A 21403-nucleotide genomic window follows, 5' to 3' on the forward strand; every position below is an offset into this window, starting at 1 on the left:
GCGGCTATGGCGGAGCTGGCGACGGGCAAGACGCCCGGTCCAGACGGGAGGATATTTTGGCCCCCCACCTCCTAGCAATGTATGAGGAGGCCGAAAACACATGGGGCTTCCCCCAGGCCTGGATCAGGCCCCTATTGTGGTGATCCCAAAGACTAGGCCCCCCTTGCGGGATTGTTCGGCATACCGCCTCATGTCGCTCCTTAATACGGAGCTCAAGATTTTCTCCACAGTACTGGCCTTGAGACTGAAGAGGGTGCTGCCCGCGTTAGTTCACCCTGACCAGTGCGGTTTTGTGCCTGCTAGAAGTACCCGGTACTTTATTAGGCGCCTGCACGTGGCTCTGGCTCACAGGGCCCTTCTTACCTCTCCCCTGGTGCTTCTGTTGGTGGACTTTGAAAAGGCATTTGATACAGTCGACTGGTCGTACCTGCGGGCTCGGGCTGCAGATCCGTGCATTGGTGGGCCTTCTTTACTCCACTCCGTCAGCCCGGGTGCAGGTCAGTGGGGCGGTCTTGGATCGGTTCCCCATCCGCAGGGGTACCCGCCAGGGATGTCCCCTCTCCCCGCTCCTATTCGGCCTTGTGATGGAGCTTCTGGCAAAGCTAATTCAGGAGGATCCCCTGGTTGAGGGATGGTTGTGGCCCACTGGGAGGGAGGCCCGTATTGCGTTATACGCCGAGGATGTCCTCCTGTACCTGGCTAACCCGGCCAGCAGTGGACCCAGGGTGCTGCAGTTACTGGGACCGTTTGCAGAGGTGTCAGGCCTAGTGGTTAATCCTAGTAAATCTCTGTTGATCCCGCTCAGTCACTCTAGGGACTGTTACGATTGACAGCACAACATTCCTATTAAGCAAAGCAGCTTCTGGTACCTGGGAATCCAAATAGCGCTGTTGCCAGAGTTGGCATGGGCTTTGAACGTCAAGCTCCAACCCAAGCGGGTCAAGGAAGACCTCCAGAGATGGAGATCTCTTCCGCTCAATACCCTCGGCCGGATCACACTATATAAGATGATGGTACTCCCCCGGTTCCTTTACTTACTTCAAAACTTCCCCTATCAAGTCCCCAGAGGGTGGTTCACCGACATGGAGGCTGTGGTGCGACAGTTTATGTGGCATGGTTCCCATCCGTGCCTGGCGCTTCGGGTCTGTCAACCGTACGTCTACAAGGATGTCCAATCTCCACCTTTATCACTTGGCGAAGCATCTGCTGGTGATTAACGATTGGCTGGGGGGAGGATAGTCGGACCCCGCCTGTCAACTGGAGCTTCTGACCATTGGCTTCCCTGACTTGTCTGGGATGCTATACGGTGACCACGTGCCACATGGGATTCCTGAAGTGACAAGGGTGGTGCTTACAGGGTGGAAGGCGGCGCAGCGAGTGTCGGGTGGTGGCGTCAGCTTACCCAACAGACCCCATTGTGGCAGGGTTCATGGTTGAGGGAGGTCTCGGCGCTCCGGGGGTTCCATAAGTGGGATCTTATTGGGATATCATCGCTCTGAGACATCTGGGCGGGTACACATATGCGGTCCTTCCAGGAACTTCAACAGCAATTCTAGCTCAGCCAGACCCAGTTCCATAAGTACTTACAACTCCGTCATGCCCTTCAGGTGCACCTTCAGGCAGGAACAGTTTTCCCAGAGTTCAGCCCCGTAGAAACCAAGGGGGTCATTACAACATTGGCGGTAAAAGCCGCTTACCGCCGTGCAGAAGACTGCCAAAACACCGCTGCGGCAGCGGAATTCCGCCACAGCTATTATGACCCACATCTCGGAATCCGCCGAAATTCAGACACCCACACAAGTCCGCCACACCCAAGGTCAGTGATAAACTGGCGAAAACCAAACCTCCACCTCCACGCCAACAGAAACACGCCCATGCTATTACGACCCACAAATCCACGCGGTGGTCTTTCAACCGCGGTATTCCATTGGCGGTACACACCGCCGCGCTCAAAATACACACACATCTCCAAAACACCACCACATTGGACAATTCAAAATACACACACCTGATACACATACACACACCACTCCCACACACCCAATACAATATAAAGCACACACCCACATCACCCACAAACCCCTACGACCAAAAATTAATCACAAAGGCCAGAGACACAGCACAGATCAGACAATCCCACCACACAGAGGCACACAACACCATCACCAACACAACATCCACGCACAAAACACCACACACCACTACACATCACCACACTCATCAACACATACACCACCACACACATCACCCACACCACCCCATGTCACGCCAAAGACACCCCCGCTTTTCCGAGGAGGAGCTCAGGGTCATGGTGGAGGAAATCCTACGGGTAGAGCCACAGCTATTTGGCTCACAGGTGCAGCACACATCCATAGCCAGGAAGATGGAGCTATGGCGCAGAATAGTGGACAGGGTCAACGCTGTGGGACAGCACCCAAGAAATAGGGAGGACATCAGGAAGAGGTGGAACGACCTACGGGGGAAGGTGCGTTCTGCGGTCTCCAGGCACAACATCGCGGTTCAGCGGACTGGCGGCGGACACCCACCTCCTCCCCCACAACTAACAACATGGGAGGAGCAAGTCTTGACCATCATGCATCCAGAGGGCCTCGGAGGAGTCGGTGGAGGAATGGACACTGGTAAGTCAATTCATAACCTTCATATCCCCCACCCTACCTGCATGCTATCACACACCCCCACCCTCACCCCCTCCCCTATCACTCCAACTCCTCACTAATGTACTCATAACACAAACCACACATCCCAACACCAAGCCCTGCATGACACAACTAAGCATGGACACCCAGCACTAAAGCATGCTTACTGCACATAACCACAACACCCCCCAACCATCATCACCCAACCCCCACACAGGAATGCTTGCACTGGGGTACACGGCCACCCACCAATTGCACACCATGACACACACACATGCAATAATCATGTCCTTATGCCCCTGCAGGATCACGAAGGACCGTCACCACCCCGGAGGATCCAGACAACTCCACTCAACCCACAGAAGAGGCCCACAGTGACGATAGCAGCTCTGCCCTACTGGATCCTGATGACCAGCCCGGACCATCGTGGGCCTCGGGACAGTCGGTTCCCCTTGCACAGGCACAGCCCATCACTGACCTTCCACCCTCTGGTAACACCAGCACAGCACCCACCCAGCGGGCCCAAACCTCCGTACCCAGGATAGGTCAATCAGCGGTGTGTCCACCACTACAGGGAACCCAGGGTAACCCACCACCCCAACAACAACAGGGACCTGGGGGCAGTGGTAGTGGGCACACGGCCCAGGGGACGGAGGCACAGGAACACAGGGGAACTGGGAGGGCTGCTGTGCGACAGGGGGGCGGACAGGCCAAGGGAACACACTCTCCACAAGGCCCTATCCTCCATCATGGGAGCATACCACCACTCCCAGGAGACGATGGCGACGGTCCTGGACAAGTTTCAGGAGACCCTGCGCCTGCAGGAGGAGCAGTATTTGGGGTTCAGGGAGGAGCTCAGGACCATCAGCTCCGCCCTGGGCACCATCGTAGGGGTGCTGAAGAACATACAGCAGACCTTGAGGGACACTGTGGCACTCCAAGGGGCCCCTGACACTTGCCAGGACGATGAACTGCCCACCACCTCCGCCGGCGCTAGTGGACGCCCCACCACAGGACCACCACACCAGCACCCCACCCCCTGCAGACGGACAACCACCATGCAAGCGGGCCCTGAGATCCAGGAACAGGACAGAGCAAGATGGCAAGACCCCTGCCAGGAAATTAGACCACCCTGATTGTCCTCCCACTGTCCCACTTTGTTACCCTGTCCATACTTAAACTGCCCCAGCTCCACTTCCTATGCCCAGATGGGCAGTGCACCTGTGAGACTAATAGACTAGACTCTGCCATGGACATTCCTCCACCATCCCCACTCACCATTTGACAACCCCCCTCCATTTCTGAGCACTTCAATAAACACCCTTGAACCACAAAACAATCTGGAGTCAGTCTATGATTTGGTAATATGCATTATCAATGACAGTGTCAAAATGCGTTTCTACTTGTAAAGGCAACATACCTATGTCACACATCACAAGTCCTTGAAGGATGCATGCAGATGACACACGTTGGTAACCACACCTGTGAAACCGTAATGGAAAGGAACAACTCAGTTACCAAATAATGCTATGAAATAACACACAGGATAGAGGAAGACGTGTGACAGTGAATGTAATGGTAAAAATGAAAATGTTCTCACCTGTGTGTCACTGGAAATATTGCTGTATGACTGACTCTCTGTTGTCGTTGTCTTCTTCCTCAGCTTCCTCCTCATCACTGTCCACAGGCTCCACAGCTGCCACAACACCGTCATCTGGACCATCCTCCTGCAGAAAAGGCACCTGGCGTTGCAATGCAAGATTGTGAAGAATCGAGCAGGCGATGATGATCTGGCACACCTTCTTGGGTGAGTAGAATAGGGAACCACCTGTCATGTGGAGGCACCTGAACCTGGCCTTCAGGAGGCCGAAGGTGCGTTCGATCACCCTCCTAGTACGCCCATGGGCCTCATTGTAGTGTTCCTCTGCCCTGGTCCTGGGATTCCTCACTGGGGTCAATAGCCAGGACAGGTTGGGCTAACCAGAGTCCCCTAATAGCCACACACGGTGCCTCTGGAATTTGAACCATCATATCAGGGGTGCTGCTATTCCGCAGGATGTAGGCGTCATGCACTGAGCCAGGGAACATAGCATTAACTTGGGAGATGTACTGGTCTGCAAACAGACCATCTGTACATTCATAGAATGATAACTCTTCCTGTTCCTGTACACCTGTTCACTCCTGTGGGGGGGGGGGACCAGAGCTACATGGGTCCCATCAATAGCACCTATGATGTTGGGGATATGTCCAAGGGCATAGAAGTCACCTTTCACTGTAGCCAAATCTTCCACCTCAGGGAAAATGATGTATACGTGTTTCAGCAGGGCAGGCAAAACTCTGGAAAGGACGTTGGAAAACATAGGCTGGGACATCCCTGATGCTATGGCCACTGTTGTTTGAAATGACCCACTTGCAAGGAAATGGAGCACTGACAGCACCTGCACGTCAGGGGGATTCCAGTGGGATGGCGGATTGGTGACATCAGGTCTGGCTCCAACTGGGTACATAGTTCCTGGATAGTGGCACGGTCAAACCGGTAGGTGACGATGACATGTTGTTCCTCCATTGTCAACAGGTCCACAAGCGGTCGGTACACCAGAGGATTCCGCCATCTTCTCAAATGTCCCAGCTGACGGTGCCTAGGAAGGACAACAGCGACGACCGAGTCAAATTGATGCAAGGTATGTACCCACAGTTACACAGAAGACGACACCAAACACAAAACCCTTCCTGCATGTGTGTTGGTCTTTGCATTCTTCTGGGGGGGTTGTGTGTTGTTCCTGAGATTTTGTGAATGCATTGGTGTGTGTGTTGTTCTATGCGTGGGTGGGGGTGAGGGTGGGGGTGTTTCGTGTGTGTCCCCTTAACTTTTGCCTCCCCCCTCCCCTATGTCGTAGATGCAGTACTCACTGTTGTCTTCGCCGGCGCAGGCGTTGGTCTTCGTCGATGAGTAGGAATACAAGGGCCGGTAGGATTTGCAATTCCGACTCCATGGAGTCCTCCTTCCTCGTGGGATGTGTTCAGGTGAGCGTTTACCCATTGCAGAAACTGTTTCCGCCGTGTTTTTATCCATGGTGAAACCGCCCCGGAAAAGGTGGCGGATTGGCGGGTTGTGATACTGTGGGCGGTACATTGTCTTCCGCCTGTCTGTTGGCGGTGACCGCCGCACTGCTTGTCTGTACCGCCGTGGCGGCCGGTGTGTTAAAGTGGCTGTCTTTGTTGGCGGTTTCCGCCAGGGTCATAATTCCCTTTTTTGGTCCGCCAGCCTGTTTGCGGTATTACCGCACCTTTAACACCGTCTGCCAGGGTTGTAATGACCCCCCAAGACTCTTATGGGACACCTAGGCAAAGGGGGGGTATCGCGTATATACCCCATGTTGACTACCAATACATCACAGCCACTAGATAAGCTTTGTTCACAATGGGAGCAATGGGTGGGCCCGATGACGGAGGAGGACTGGAGAGACGCCCTGATGGCCCCAAGACTGTTGACTATGACTTCCCGTATTAGATTGGTACAGACTTATTTTCTTCACGCAGCGTATCTCTCCCCCCAAAAGGCTGCACATGGCCGGCCTTAGGCGGCAAGCAGAGTGCCCACGGTGTGCGAGCCCGACAGCCGATTTATTTCATATGATGTGGGCATGTCCTGATATTGCTGCCTATTGGCGTGCAGTGTTAGCGGAGGTGTCCAGGGTCTTGCAGGCGGAGATTGAGCCCGCCCCCCTGACAGTCCTGCTGGGGGTTCTTGAGGGGGTGGGCTCCAGAAGGGCAGAGCGAACCTTTGTAGGAATGGGTTGTTTGGTGGCCAAAAGGGATATCGCCTCGGGCTGGAGAGCGGAGTCGGCCCCCGCGCTGGTGAAGTGGCACAGAGGAATGGACTGGTGCGGCTCCCAAGAAACACTTGTCTATGAAGCATGGGGCTGTCCTGCTAAATATGAATGGGTGTGGGGGGAATGGATGGGAGCCTGGGAGGAGGACACTGGGCATGATCCCTCGGTTTGAGCTGGGGGAAGTGCACCCAAGCCTTTATGGGGATTATTAGTCCTGTGATTATGATCTATCTGTGTAGTGTTCAATCAGAGGAGGCAAAATGTGACCAGTGTTGTTGTGCTGTGTTGTTTCTTTGTTCTGCAATAAAATCAATAAAGCTGTTTTATTAAAAAAAAGAAGGGGAAGGAGCCTGCACCACTAGGCAGAGAGGGGAAGAGCCCATCCACCCCTGCCAGGAAGGGTATGGGATCCCGACCCATGGACAGGAGGAGACGAGGCACTCTACGCCAGCGGAAGCTGTCAAGCTAACACCTCCACGACCACCACCACCAGCTGTCATGGGGCCCCCACCGCCAGCTGGGAGTGCAGGGGCTGCCCAGAAGCCTCCTCCAACCACCACCACAATGCAGCCATCAGTGAGTGCAGGGGCTGCCCAGGAGACTCATCCAACCACCACCACAATGCAACTATCAATGAGTGCAGGGACTGCCCAGGAGACTCCCCCAACCACCACCACAATGCAGCCATCAGTGAGTGCAGGGGGCGGCCCATGAGACTCCTCCAACCACCACCACAGTGCAGCCGTCACCGCCGGCAGACGCTATGTAAGCCACCCTCCAGGGGCCACTGTGCAGGCTGCCCCCTCCAGAACCAGTGGGCAAGTCACCCACTTGAGCGACTGTGGCCTTGCACTCCCCAGGACAAAGCAATGGGCATGTTGCCCCCTCCAGAACCAGTGGGCAAGTCACCCACTCCACAGACTGTGGCCTTGCACTCCTGGGACAAAGCAATGGGCATGTTGCCCCCTCCAGAACCAGTGGGCAAGTCACCCACTCCATAGACGGTGGTCTTGGACTCCCCAGGACAAAGCAATAGGCATGTCGCACCCTCCAGAACCAGTGGGCAAGTCACCCACTTGAGAGTCTGTGGCCTTGCACTCCTCAGGACAAAGCAATGGGCATGTTGCCCCCTCCAGAACTAGTGGGCAAGTCACCCACTCTATAGACGGTGGCCTTGCACTCCCCAGGACAAAGCAATGGGCATGTTGCCCCATCCAGAACCAGTGGGAACGTTCCCGTATTCGGTTGAGATGCCCCCCCCCTAAGGTGCCTTCCCCACTTGCAAAATGAGGCCCCTGCAGTGTTCTCGCCGGCTGTGTCAGGGAACATGTTGTGCCTTGAAATGTGCCCTGTGGCCTTGTGGACCCTCATGACTTTGGACTGGGCATTGGCCCTTTATGGACATTTGTAAATATTTGGTTTGTGGGGTGCACTTTGCTATGCTAATACATTGTCGTTACTCCAGCATTATGATCTGTGTATTATTCTGCTGAGCGTCTTGTGCGATTGGTTTACGTGTGCAGCTGGTTGTGTGTATGGTGTGCGTGTGTCTTGTGTGGGTTGTGCGTGTGTGTGTCACTGTCGTTTTCTGCCCTCCCTTCCTTGTGTGCTAAGCGGCTGTACTCACCGTGGTCGTCTTTGTCGCCGTTGGTGTTCCAGGTGGAACATAACGTAGAAGACCATCGGGAAAACTTGCAGTTCGGGTTTCATGGCGGCGTGGTTCTTCCCTGTGTCTCCAATGGTAAGTCCTTTCACTTCTGAGCTCTGTTTCTGCCAGGCTTTTGTTGGCGTTGGTACCGCCCTGGAAAAGGTGGCGGTGTGCTGTGTCATAATATGGTGGGCAGTACTTTGTCTTCCGCCTGGCTGTTGGAGGCTTCTGCCATGGTGGCTGTTGTTTCCACCGTGGCGGTTGGTGTGGTACATTGGCTGTCTATAGGAGTTATCACTGCCATGGCCATAATTTGGCAGTAGTTACCGCCAGCCTGTTGGCGGTATTACCGCCACTTTATCACCCACCGCCAGGGTCGTAATGAGGGACTATGTTATTAAGGGAGTATATTCTGTTGGACAGAATGTTCATGCCATTATCGACAACAGCTGAAGCCTTTTTCAAATTTTCCTTGTCAATCTGCCTTAAACGCGCAGCTGCTTCCTTTTGAGAAAGCTTCCACATCTCATTGTATATGGCATAGATGAATCTTTTAGAGCGTGGCTTTTAGGACCTAACAAGAAGTCCTGCACATCTATATCTTCAGAAAGAGTAATCAGATGTTCCTTAACTGCTGCCAAGGTGTTAGTCTGTAACCACTGTTGGCATAATTTACCCACACTGTATGTAGTAACTATACCCGAGTGTTGCCCGAGACAAAGCGAGGGTCCAGCTGGCTAATCTTGAAACTCTCTGAGGAATTTACAAAGCAAGCCTGACACCCATTTGTGTCTACTGGCCACAATAACCAGCTGCCAGGACTGGAAAGTGAAGAATTATAGGTGCCAGCCTTAACCTTTGCATCTCATTTTTCCTCAGTGACATTCAGGAAGGACTGCCAGCTGGCAAATTTTGCCGGTGTGGGGATACTGGGTGCATTCATTTCTTTTATTTTTGCTAACCCTGGACAAGATGTCTGTTGAATTGTATAATTTAAAAAGATAATTTGTACAGGAATAATGCATGCTCTAAATAAAGCTTCCCTACCCTGAATTTGCCAATCTTGTGTTCCCCATACACTCTTTACATCAATAGTGTTCTTCCATTATTCGTAGCCTTCAACTGCAAGTTGGGAAACAAAGGAATTTGAATAAATCAACCTTGTATTTGTTAGAAAACAAATCCTAATTTTTGAAGGTGGTAACTTGAAATAGTATGACTGCATTCTTAACCTCATGCCCAGAAGAAAGTGAATATATGTGAATAATGTTTTGGGCTCCCCACAGGTGGAATTGAACAGTGTTCCCACTGTGTGTAATTGAATACTGATCTGTGTCTAGTTGCACAGTGCAGGTAGTAATGCCCCCAGTTATTATAACAGAACATTTCCCCGTAATTCTTTGTGTTAGTGTACACATCATCACTTTCAAATACAGTATAATCCTTAAATTCAGCTAACATGGAAACAACTGTTTCGAGCATCCCAGTCATCGAAACAAAACCAGGTGTAATTACATCAGTCATTGAAATCTTAAAGACATACGGAATTAGAATGACCTCAGTAGGCCCGTATATATCAAATGGAACTTCATCCCAAACAATCCCACCAGAAATCGGTACTGCTGAAATGTTCACAAGGGACAAGTCTCTTCCTACCTTATGTGAGGAAAAATATGGAGTGAGAACATCATCCACAGAAGAGCGTTCAGGAAGATAATTACCTTTTATAAGCAAGAAGAAAACATTCACAAAACCAATCCATAATAGAAAGGCAAGCAATGTCAGAAATATTCACAGATAGTTCCATGGATAAGTTAAATAGTTATTCTTAAGCCATATGTACTGCTTACGTGTCTTTGAAATAGTTTCAGTAGCAGGTGCGGATGAAGTCGAGGAAAACTCATCAAGGTCGATGAAATAACCAGAAGCAGTCTCTGCGAACACAGGAGCTGGTGCTTTACTAGTGATTGGATCCACTTCGCGTGGAGGCTCGTAGTAGACGATGTCGTCAGTTTGTGCTATGTTGAAGTAAAAGACAGCCACATCTTGGACAGGTCTTGTTAGTGAGATGGTGACAGAAATGAGCAGAAGATCATTTTCGGCCCTCCCCATGCTTGAGGAGGTATTTGTACCATTGTTGTACATGCTGTTGTTGTCAGAAGTGTTTTTGTTTCTTCTTTAAAGATGTATGTCCTGTTGAGTTGTAAGAGGGGACCGGGAACTACCCAAGGGACCTCTAGGTCTACTGTGCAGGATCAGGCACAAGATGGAGTTTGACATTGTCGATGGAGACAAATCTGTTTGCTTTGGAACCAAGCAGCGGTGGTAGGATGACAGTTCTGGTACCTTCTATTCCCAGGACTTGGATTGTGCTCTGTATAATGGGCTGAATTCCTTTGTCACAGCAATCTTTTCACGAACCAGATCCCCAGCTTTAGGAATCCAGCCTGTGGAAGTTGTTGGCAAATCCCTTACTCCTAAGGTGGCAGCACTGGTGGATGAATTATCATCACAAAATTGCTGAAGCTCCTGTAAGATAGTGAGATGTTCATTTATGTCAAAAGGTGTATCTGCTGCCACCAAACCTCGGCCATCTAGATCTGGGACATACATCGGTATTCCAAAGAGAACCTCATAGGTAGTGCGTCCTCCCAAGGACCTTGTTGGCAGATTATTCAGTGCTCTCTGGACCCCATATATGTGATGAAGCCAGCTGCGGCCAGAACCTAATACTCTAGCTGTTAACAACTTCTTAAGATCTCGATTCCTCCTTTTCACAACCAAATTTCCCTTGGGATGGTAGGTTGAGGAGTAATGGTGTTCAACACCCATCGTCCACATTGTGTCCCTGAATGCCTTTAAGGCAAAGGCAGGGCCCTGGTCCGATTGAAATGCTGCAGCCGCATATGTACCGATAAAGACCATTAGTCTTTAATACCAGTTAGAGCGTCAGCTGACTGCTGAGGCCATACCCACAGGAGTCTAGAACAAGAATCTACAGTGACTAAGATGTATTTTTATGCACCATCAGGTTGTAGGGGACCACAACACATTGTAGTGGCCTGTTGGACATTAAGAGGGATGTCTGCGGAGGGCGTTTGATGTTTGAGCCCTTTATCAGCTGGCAAATGTCGCAACAAAGGACATATTGCATCGTCTGTATAGACCTGGCCACCAGAAGAGTTTCTGGAACACCAGCATGTGCAGATGCGACACCCTCATGCGCTGCTTTGATTAGATCTCATCTCTGGTCTTGGTTGGGGATCACTCCATCTCCAACCCCATGAAGTGTTGCATAAGCAACATTCTGTGCACTGATGTGGTAAGAGTATTGTGGAGGATATGCTTTTGGGAGAGGCTTGCCTTCATCCGAAGCTTTCACAGCAGCCAAAATGTCATTATCCAATCTCGTCTTAGAACGAGTCACTGCAGCCACAGAAGCAATAGCTATCACAAATTTGGTCGCTTCATCAGCCAAAGTGTTGCCAATAACGTGTACTCCTACACATTGATGGCCCAATGTATGGACTACATGAGCACTCAGTAGCTTATCCTTCAGATCAGCCACCCTCCCCACAGTGTTCTGTGTTTTATGGTGTTCCCTTTTGAGTCTCTGGACCCGTTCAATCACCAATAATTAAGATAATCTTTGTAGGACTGGACACCGTAGTATGAATCAAAGTGAGTTGTCCTGGATCCGTATGTTCTAGCACCAAGATAAGGGCTTTAAGTTCAGCCAGCTAAGCTATGCAGTCCCTTAGGGTCTGCGTGTAGGTATTGTGAGGGTGGAATACACCATCCTTCATTACTCCGCTCACAACTGCGCAAGCTTCTGAGTATTGATGTTTGGTGCCTACAACTAGTTGCGATGAACCATCAGTGTAAATAATAGTATGGTATCTGTCAAGCGGTAAGATGTCTAGAGGTGCGGGTTACTCCTGTTCGTATTGGAGGAATTCTTGTGTCTGAAGTTTTGGATCAAACATGTAATCAACATTGTGGCAGTCAAGTAGCTTGCCCATTGAATCCAGCGTAGATGTAATGCTTTAGCGTTAGGAACACTAGCTTTGGTGACGGCCTCTAAGGCTGGCATTGGGGTAACAACTATAATGTGTTTACCTTGGACAAGTGGCCTTAATGACAGCAATCTGAACTACAGTTAGAATATTTTCTGTGGGTGCAAAGAGTTGTTCTGCATTGGAATATAAATGTAATTTATATGCTATGGGCACCGTGTCGCATTCATTAACCCCATAGATGCGTGCGTTGGCCACTGGCCAACACACGCACACCCTCCCTGGTGCAGGTGACGACCAGTGGCCAAAGTCAGGGACAGGATTTTGTTTAAATATAATCCCCATTGGATGACACGGACTAGCTTCCGTGTCTCCCCCCGGTTCCCCACCCGCCCCTCTGTGAAGCGCTGACGTCACAGTTTGTTTTCCCAACCCAAGCAGGAAGCAGAGGTAAGGGCGCTTTCTGCTCCGGTGGGGAAAACGGTCCCAAAAGAGCCTCTCCAGCCTTCAGGAAGTCCTTGTTTGAAAGGGGATATTCTCCCTTTTCAAACGAGGTCTTCCTGAAAGTGTTTTCTGGCATGGATTGCAGCCGTGCTGCGATCCAGGCCCAGGAAACTCCACTAGACCCCTTTAGACAATTTTACTGCCAGATTTCACATAGGACAACATTTCCCATAGCGCTCCATTTTGGATGGGAGATATAAATTGCTTAATTGATGGAAACAATTCACTCCCCAAAAGCCACTGTGAACAAGACTAAAGTTGTCGAAACGCGTCTGTAGTGGTGTGTGTTTCAACATGGATAACAACTGCCATTAAATTATTGTAAATGTCTGTTCCTGGGAGTGCAGCGTTTCCTTTGGAGCTTTAAGTATTTAGGGGGTTCGTCAATCCCCATGCATCTGCACCGGCAGCTGAGTGCACTGTGATTTATTGACTATTTTATCTGGAAATATCTCTCTTTTAGGTAGCAATAAAAATAACTCTTGTGATTATGTTCCTTCTAGACTGTTGTCTAGTGGCAGCTTTGACGCATTAAGTAGAGCAGAATGTTTATAATGCCCACTGCAAAGAACAGATCTGTATTTTATTTATGTGAATTACTGAGTGGATTAGTAAAGCCAGCTGTTACCTGCGCTTAAAAAAAAAATGAAATGTATGTGCAAGGGGTCTATGGAGAGATGAAGGGCAATTTTGCTGAGTGGCAGTGAGGAAATCCAAGGAGAAGGTCATGTGAGTGGGAGCAGTAAAACAGTTTGTTGCACTGGGCGCCACCAGCGCTAAAGGCTATGATGATGGGTATATAGCAAGGTGAAGTAATAGTGTTTCTTTTTTGTTTGTTTTTCAGTGTCTTCAAAAAACCTGCTGATGGAGGGAGGAAGCGAAGGTAAGGTGACTGACATTTACTGTCGCACACACACACACACTAGCAATCTTGTCACCATATTGGTCACCTACGTAGGCTAGTGTTTTAGAGGGACAGTTTAGCCAGTAGCAGAGATGGCATCTCAGTGGATTGCTGCTGCTGAAGCTGTAACTTGGGTTAGGGGGGACAGCTCTGAGGCAGGATCAGAGACTGAGGCATATTCGGGAACGCAGCCGCGGGGGTAGGTGTGTCATTGCACGCCGGCAACCTCACAAATTCATTGTGAACTGGGCAACAGGCCTGCGTGATCCCATGAAACACTTCCTCTAAATAGAGATGGGTGACTGATAGGAAAGGAAAGCCAGTCCGGTTTATCTCTAGTAAGTGACTAATGACGTCTTGACTGTGAGCGTTAGGTTGCAGGAGCTGATGATTTTTCCTTTGTTTTCAATTGGAGAAGTCCAATGAATAAATAGGTCCTGAAGAAGCGTCAAGGGATCCTGTTGGACCATGAGAGACGCGAAACATGTCGACCGTATATTGACCTTATACTGAGGGATTTCGGATAATTACCGTCTTCCTTTATCCTGATTTTTGTACGAGTGTCTGAGCATTACCTCTTGTTTCACTCCCTTGCTACTTTTTTAATCGTGACCAATTCCCAACAGCGAACAATAAATTATTTAGTGAGGGTTTTGAGCCAATTTTATTCTTCTCTTGTCTTTTTTCTTTCCTCTTTCTCGGACCCACACTCGGTTCCGCTGCTTCATCATTAACTAAAAGATCTCCGGCAAAGAGCCCCCCTTTGGGGGGTGCCCGTCAGGCATTGCAGTGCCGGCCTGACGAGGAGCTGTCCGATGATGAAGCATGACACCAAATGTGGTGTGTGAGGACTTGTGCTCCTGATTATCAGGACTTCTTCCCTTTCCCTTTCGCCAGTTTTGGAACAGTGTATTATATTATATTATCAGTTTGACTGGAGGGTGTACACTGGACCATAAAATCCTCCGATCCCTTCTCTTTATTTGAAGCATCAGCTACTGAGACAGCATCTGAAGGAGAGGACAATAGAGCAGAATCTGAGAGTGACTTTTCAGTCTGCCAGTCTCATCCAACGACAACTCTTCCAGTTATTCTGAGGGAGACGATGAGGAAAGTAGTGCTGTCCCTTCGCAAGCACAGTCTGTGCAGCGGGACAGCAGCGAGTTAGCCCAAACCAGAGAGCAGGTGCGTGCGGCAGCAAGCACAGAGAGTGCTCTCTTGGCAGCCCCCCAATTTAGTTCAGTCCCAAATTCCACATTTTACTGGTGACGGAGGATGTAAATTAGATACAGCCAACATTTTGCCAATTGACTACGTCCATCTCTTTTTAGATATTGACTTTCTTCAGCAAAATGTGCAGCAAACAAATTTGTGTTCCGAACAATTTCTGAGGGAGCATGGAGGCACTCTGGGGCCCTGTTCTAGGACACGCCAGTGGACTCCCACTTCTCTGGTGGAGTTGAAGATATTTTTGGGCCTTATGCTCAAAATGGGGTTAGTACAGAAACTCACCTTACAGTCCTGCTTGAAAACTTGCACGGTTTGGGTAACCCATATCATCTCACAGAGCCATGACAGCGAAGACCCAAATCGTATTTGTGGAGACATCAAATTTATCTATCACAAACAACCTGGTTTTGTAAGGGGGGGCACTTGGGTATTGGGTCCTGGGCTCGGAAGCCATATAGGGAAACTTACCAAACTTAAACATTTCTAAACACTAGGCACCTGGGGAGTCCACAGGGGTGTGGCTTGTGTGGATTCCCCAAAGTTTTCTTACCCAGAATACCCTGCAAAGGTGAAACATTGAATAAAAACTCACATTTCTGTCATGCAAACTATAGGAATATGCAGGGATACACAACATTTCTACCACTTGTGTGTCTGTGCCTAGTGCCTGCGTCAGGAGTGGATCACCCCAGGTTCAACAGTAACCCTCATGAATGACTACCATTGATTGTTGTGTGATACATTCGTGTCATGGGCAGTAAGCCCAGACACACCAGTATGGTAGTGTTTTTATTGGGACATGCTGGGGAATGCTGGATAATAAGCAGTTTGTGGAACTCTGCATATTCCTGTAGTTTACGTCACAGAAATGCAGGGGAAAGTAGTGTTTTTATTCAATGGTTTACCTCTGCAGGGCATTTTGGGGGAAATAAACTTTGGGAAATCTTCGCAAGCCATAGCTCCCTGGACTCCCCTTGATGTATACTTTACAGAAATATCTGGGTTTGATAGGTTTCCCTAAATGGTTCCCGATCCCATGACTAATTAGTACACTTACCTTAGTTATCATTATCGCCACAATACATTTTGGGACCTTCCCTGTCACAGGTACGTGGCCTACCCACACAACTGAGGTAACATTTTTATCTGGGGGAACTGGGGGAATGCTGGGTGGAAGGAAGTTTGTGGCTCCCCTCAGATTCCAGAACTTTGCAGCACTGAAATGTGAGGAAAAAATATTTTTTAGCTAAATTTGAGGTTTGCTGAGGATTCTGGGTACGAAAACACTGGGGAATCCATGCAAGTCACACCTCCCTAGACTACCTTGGATGTCTAGCTTTTTTAAAATTTCTGGGTTTGGTAGGTTTCCCTAGATGGCTGCTTAGCCCAAGACTAAAAACGCAAGTGCCCCCCTGGCAAAAACAAGAAGTTTTGTAATAGATAATTTTGATGTGTCCCTGTTGTGTTTTGGACCCTTCCCTGTTGCGGGCACTAGGTCTATCCACACAAGTGAGGTACCATTGTTATCGGGAGATGTGGGGGAATGCTGGGTGGAAGGAAGTTTGTGGCTCCCCTCAGATTCCAGAACTTTGCAGCACCGAAATGTGAGGAAAAAGTATTGTTTTTCCAAATTTGTGAGGTATTCAAAGGATTCTAGGTAACAGAACCCAGTGAGAGCCCCACAAGTCACCCCATCCTGAATTCCACTCGGTGTCTAGTTTTCAAAAATGTATAAGTTTGCTAGATTTCCCTAGGTACCGGCTGAGCTAGAGGCCAAAATCCACAGCTAGGCACTTTTCAAAAAACATGTCAGATTTCAATGTAAAAATATGATGTGTCCATGTTGCGTTTTGGGACATTTCCTGTCGCGGGCACTCGGCCTACCCACACAAGTGAGGTACCATTTTTATTTGGAGAATTGGGGGAACACAGAATAGAAGAACAAGTGTTATTGCCCCTTGTCTTTCTCTACATTGTTTCCTTCCAAATGTAAGACAGTGTGTAAGAAAGAAGTCTATTTGAGAAATGCCCTGTAATTCACATGCTAGTATGGGGACCCCTGAATTCAGAGATGTGTAAATAACCACTGCTTCTCAACACCTTATCGTGTGCCCATTTTGGAAATAGAAAGGTTTCCTTGATACCTATTTTTCACTCTTTATATTTTACCAAATGAATTGCTGTATACCCAGTATACAATCATAACCCATTGCAAGGTGTAGCTCATTTATTGGCTCTGGGTACCTAGGATTCTTTATGAACCTACATGCCCTATATATCCCCGCAACCAGAAGAGTCCAGCAGACATAACAGTATATTGCTTTAAATAATCTGCCATAGCTGGAAAAAGTTGCAGAAGAAAACGTGGACAGAAATGGCTGTTTTTTTCACCTCAATTTCAATATTTTTTATTCCAGCTGTTACTTTCTGTAGGAAAGCCATGAAGGATCTACATAAATGAACCTGCTGAATTCAGAATTGTGTCTCCTTTGGTTTCACACCTATTTCTGTCACTAACTGGAAGGAGTCTGAAAGCACAAAAATAGTAAAAATGGGGTATGTTCCAGTAAAATGCCAAAACTGTTTAAAAAAATGTGTTTTCTGATTCAAGTCTGCCTGTTCCTGAAAGCTGGGAAGATGGTGATTTTAGCACTGCAAGCCCTCTGTTGATGCCATTTGCAGGGAAAAACAGATTCTTTGTTCTGCAACCCACAAACTCTGGGTACCTTTATAATCCCCAAGATGTTGGAAAAAAAGGACGCAAATTTGGTGTGGATGGCTTATGTGGACAAAACGTTATGGGGGCCTAAGCGCGAACTACCCTAAATAGCCAAAAAAGGTCTCAGCAAGGGGGCAGAGGGGGGAGAGGAAGGACCAGCAGCTAAGGGGTTGAAGGTGACATAAGTGAATCCAATGGCACCAGCAATTATTCTCATGACCAAATTTGTTTTGTTTTCACAGGTGTGCAAGTGTTTTTCTCCTAGAGTATCCTGTTGTAGTCCTCTAAGGATACATGTGTGTTCTACCGTCCAGTGTCTGCTAGAAAAATCAGGGCGTGTTAAATCATAAAATGGCTTGATACATTGTGCATAGTCTGGAATGTAAGTTCTACCAAAGTTAAAGAAACCAAGTAAAGACTTTAGTTTCTTGATAGTATTTGGTGGCTGGAGTTGAGCACACTTTTCTAAAAAGTGGGGGGCCAGGGCCTTGCCCGCGTTAGATAGCTCGCATCCCAGGAACAATACACAGAGAAGGGCTATTTTACTTTTCCTAAAATGCAATTTGTAACCAAAGGCTGCGAATCCTTGAACGATCTGATTGACCCTGGCTAAATAAATGTTGAGGTCGTCATCTGTGAGATAGATGCCATCCACATAAGACAATGCCTCGGGATCAATATCATGCAATATTGATGTTACATGGGCTGAGAACAACGCTAGACTGTTCTTGTAGCCTTGGGACAAATGACAGAAGCGTTTTCGTGAGACAAATGAGAATGCAATCAGGTCCAGACTTTCGTGAACTAATTTCTGGCAGAAAAAAACATTGGAGATATCCAAGGTTGTTTATCTTTTTTACACACTGTGTTGTTAATTAGTGTAGTACTGTGTGAGTTTTGTATTGCGTATGTGTATGACTGTTTAAGTGTCTATAATCTAAGACTATTCTGTATGAATTGTTTGGATTTTGCAACGGGGAATAATGTTTTATTCATTGCAGAGACACAGGGCTTCATTACTCCCTGGTACTCGAGCTCAGTGAGGATCTCCCTCACTGGAACTTTAGCTTCGTGTTTGACAGGATATTGTTGTTGAGGCTGGGGAATAGACCTAATAGGTATTTCATGGCAAGGAGGATCCTTGTCCCAGCCTACATGGTTGCGGTATAGCACTAGTGCCTGCGCTAAAGCCCAGTTGACAGCAGAGGCGTCTTTTACCGCCTCTGGAACAAGATCAGAAAAAGAAGGTAAAATGACATCTTCCCCATGTGTGAGCTTACAGGCGTGCTCAGGTGGCCAGTGGGATGTCACAACTAAGTTCATCCCAGAATGTCACACTGAAGGTGCGCTCTATGCCTCTCTCAATTTGGATATTTAAATCATAAACCCTGTTGGGTGGGATAACGCGCCCGTCCGCAGTCTCGACTGCGATAAAGTCGCTAGTTGCTGTCGCATCAGATGACCTTTCAGACTCTGGCGACATATTGTGACTTCTGCTGCGCTGCCTAGCAGTGTCACTGCCCACGTCTTGTTCTTCAGCAATGTTTTCAAGTGTACTGGCATTTTTAATTGTCAGTGCTGTCACCTTTTTCTTTTTAACCTGTGGCTTTTGTTGTGGGGACTTCCCTTTTTTGTCTGAAGACTGTGGTGAGTCTTTCTTCTGTTTCACGTGTCAGAACGTCTCTTTGACTGGCCCACTCTCTCGCTACTTATATCCGGTGCGTCCTGAAAGGAACGAGAGGGGCGTGAATCAGGTGCTTTTATATTCTCTTTATTTCTGAGATTAAATCTCCTTTTGGAGTTCTCTGGGTATGGAGAATCAGCTCTCTGACTTCGTCTGTCTTTTATGTGCTTTTGTTTTTTGCCGCGTTTTTTAAGAACCCTCCTGTGCTTGTTTAGTATCTTCCTTAGTGGTGGTACTCTGTATTGCAGGCTTTTTTGGCTTGGCTTCCAAACTATCCTGTCCTATACTGGTATAGGTATCGTAAATAATCTTCGGTAGCTGTTTCTCCTGTTCCAGGTGTGGAATCTCTCAGAGCTGCTAGCATATAGCCAATGGTAACGCTTCCCCTTTATTGTTACTGAGTATTATAAAGGAGACTGTGTCAAAGTTACGCATCAGTTTCAACCCCTCAAGTCTAGGGCTGGTGCAGTCCTGTGCTCATTCTGAATCTGTTTTAACACTTCCGGTAAATAGGCAAGTGTCGGGGTACCATGTGTGGTACTATAAATTGCAGCAAAGACTGTAACCCCATGTGGTGCAGTCATCCACTGGGGGAACCATCCCAAAGGGCAAGCACATTGTGAGGATTCTATATTTTTCCTGTTGTTCCATATGGGGAAACACAGCTTCCACCTGATTTGTTTTCTGGGCTACCCAGAACAGGATTTTCTCTCGTTCTGTGGACACTTTGCCCATGATAGAATGCACTTTTTGTGAATTGATCCAAGTAGTAGCCAATTGGTATCCAGCAGGTGCTGGTGATGCTGGATGTGCTGGTGTTGTGTTCAAAGTTCGCATTACAAACTGAACAAGTTGTCTATATAGTGATACTAGCTCAAAGCATAGATTGCGCAGATCAGCTGCCTGCATGTTTTGTACACTGGGTTGAGGTGTATATGTGGCAAACATGGGCCACGTTGGTCCTTCGCTACCTAAGGGACCTAATATCAATGGTTGTATTACGTGTGGTAGGGCGCCATTAAACCAGTTGTGATGTTCTTAATAAGTAATCGGGATCTGAAGATACTGGTATGCATGATACCATTGTGGTACGTTTGCAGTTCTATATGTGTGGAATGTGAATGATCTAGGGTCCTCCTGAGAAAAGGTGACCCAAAAGTAGAATGTTTCTGTTTGGTAAGCTTCATTAGCTTCTACTATGAATGTGACATCCCCGCCCTCCTCTGTTAGGCCATAAGCTACTAGATGTAGTATTAATGCTTGTCTAGCATTCTCAGGAATGTCTATGGCATTAGCCATAGTGTGTAATGGGTAAAGAGATGGAACACCAAGTGGGGAGAAAGTCCTTTTAGTAGTTTGAGCTTGAACAACCTACATCCTAGTTAGGTGCTCCCTGTTCAGCTGAGGAGTATCTTCCCAAAGACCACGGATGTCTCCTTATAATGATACTTATGGTACCCATTGTGTGTAAGACAGAAATACTCAGGGCATCTGTAAATTAGTGCCTAAATACCATAGTTGGTGGTGCCATGTCGTAGTTGGACTCTTGCTCTAGGCAAGACTGCTAGTTTAGGGATGGCAGCACTTTTGTTTGTAGATGACTAGACCAATACTACAACAAGTCACAACTGTCGGCCCATCCCTCCTGGCTCACAAGCAGTATCTTACTAAAAACCCGAATAGTAAAAGGTGATTTGTGGCAGCCTTTATGCATGGACGCAAGAGTGCGAAATCTCAGGTGAGTTGTGGTTAAATGGAAAATACCCTTTTCTCACATAAACTACATGTCTCAGTCATACACAGGTAATGAAAGAGATGCAGTAAAGTTTCAACAGGTTATATTAACAAGACTGCAATCTAATGTAAATTGCACTGGCTGCAATGATTAGGATAATGAACAATTCAAGAAACAGAATGGTAAAAACAAGAGTCATGAATACAAAGAAACCCCCACTATCTTGCAATAAAATAGATGTGAAATGAACCCTAATACACTAGCATGATGAACCTTATCTCTAACCTAAAGAGAGCTAGGTATGTTAATCCTAATCTGCCAGTTCCATGTCCATGAGAAGAGCCCCCCAACCCTCGTTACCTTGGAATGAGTTCTCTAGATCAGACTCTGTGGTGACACTTGCATCAAGGCGACGTGTAGCAAAGATAGTGTCAGTGGCATCTGGTAGGAATCCCTTTGAAAATCATGTCTGT

The sequence above is a fragment of the Pleurodeles waltl genome, chromosome 1_2 (genome assembly GCF_031143425.1).
Source record: "Pleurodeles waltl isolate 20211129_DDA chromosome 1_2, aPleWal1.hap1.20221129, whole genome shotgun sequence".
NCBI classification, from domain to species: Eukaryota; Metazoa; Chordata; class Amphibia; order Caudata; family Salamandridae; genus Pleurodeles; species Pleurodeles waltl.